The following is a 1,852-nucleotide window of genomic DNA, read 5'->3' as shown; positions in this document are numbered from 1 at the left end:
TGATTCTATGACTTTACAGAAAGAAAATTAAGGAAATATTTCTTCACCTAAAAAGGTAATTATGCCTCTTTTGAAGCAGGATCAGAAAAAGCTGTCTATAGCCAGAGGGATGGTTACCCTAATAGTGTTCAAATTCCCACAAGGATTAGATTTAAATTCTGAGTTGGAGCACTGATTTTTCCCACAGATCTTTGCTTCATAAGTACTGAATTTGTCTTTCTAGATGTCTCATCCATCTGATTTTGTCTCCTGTTACACTTCAGATTTAGGACACTACTTCCATGTGTATCTACCTCTAGGTTCAGAATCTCAGGTTATAAATGGCAGTGATTTTTTTTGTAGAACGGAGTACTCCACTAACACTCACTCTCTTTTCTTTTTTTAAATATAGGCTCTGACAAAAGAGCAATCTGTTTATGATCATTGTGGCAGTAAAAAATTGTACCTGAATTTTGCTGTGAAGACTCTCATAAAGCTGAGACATCATGGTAGTTTTGTTTTCAATGAAGATTTTTTTAAATGGGTTGTAAGTGCAGAAATTAGAACAGCAGAGAAATGTCTTAGAAGTATTATTTAGTTTAACTTTACTAAAGATACTTCTTTATATTTAAATCCTTTTGTAGAAATATATCACTGAAATAAATTGGTGTTTTGATTTATAAATATTGGCTTAGGATATTAACAGAAAATCTAAAATTGAGCAGAAACGCTAAAAATGTTTTCTTGCATTCAGGGTAACTTAGTAACAGCAGATCTTCCAGCAGCACTGGATACATAAAATCAGACAAGGAGAAAGGTAAAGAAAGGGGAAGGGAGATGGCAATTCTCCACTTTAGCCTATAAATAGGCTTATTTCAGCATGAAAATGTTGCCCTGGTTTTGGTCAAGCTTTATCTATCAACCACTGTAGCGGTTTCCAACATAATGTTTATATCTGAGGACTCATTCTTATGGGAAAAATATTGAAATTCTCTTTGAAAAGAGCATGTTCTTTAGTATTGCATGCCTAGCCTTTCTGGGATAGCTAGAGAATTAAAATCCCTATTGTTTACTGTCTTTTTTTTGAATAATGCTTCGCCTCTAATAGCTTCTAATTGCTCTGAGGTACAAACAAATATTTTTTGCGGGTAAACTATAGTGCACATCTTGTAACTTCAGATATGCTTTATTTTGGAAGTACTAGGATGTTTAAGTGCTACTTACATTTGTTCTAAAATTGCTTAAGCTTTGGCTTTGTTTATTTTCAGGTTGTTTTGTGTCTGTTTGTGGGGTTTTTGTTTTTGTTTTCTTAGCATTTACAGGTGGTGCTCTATATGAACTTTTAAAAGATTATCTGCTGACTGAGGATCAGTTGAAAGAAAATAACTTCCTTCAACGAAATCCTGGGGTTGTAAAAAATGCCTATACTTACTGGGGTTGTAAAAAATGCTGGACATGATGGTAAGTGCCTACTAGACTGCAACAAAATTGAATTTTAGTCAGTAGCTCACTAGATAGTAAAATACACAGATATAAAATTATACATTACATCAGTGTTCTGTATTTAGTGCGTGAACTACAAATGAGTTCACAAGCTTTCATAACTAAGCCATCAAGTTTCATAGATCTTTTTAAATTTTTGTTTCAACGTAGTAATTGAAGAAGTTGCAGGGAAACGTGAATTTTTTATTGTGCTATAGACAAACTTTTTTAAAATACATGGCTAATCTTGCGAGGCTGCATATGTATTGATACTCTGCTCTTGCAATTACTTTTCATGTAACTTTTTTCTACTTCAATTCAACATTTTTTAACTTTATGGCAAGTCAGCTAGGAAATACGCTCTATTATTTTTGGTGCTTTTTAGCTTTCG

The sequence above is a fragment of the Cariama cristata genome, unplaced genomic scaffold (assembly GCF_000690535.1).
Source record: "Cariama cristata isolate BGI_N322 unplaced genomic scaffold, ASM69053v1 scaffold8710, whole genome shotgun sequence".
Lineage (NCBI taxonomy): Eukaryota > Metazoa > Chordata > Aves > Cariamiformes > Cariamidae > Cariama > Cariama cristata.
The sequence above is the reverse complement of the archived record's forward strand: the minus strand, read 5'-3'. Positions refer to the sequence as shown.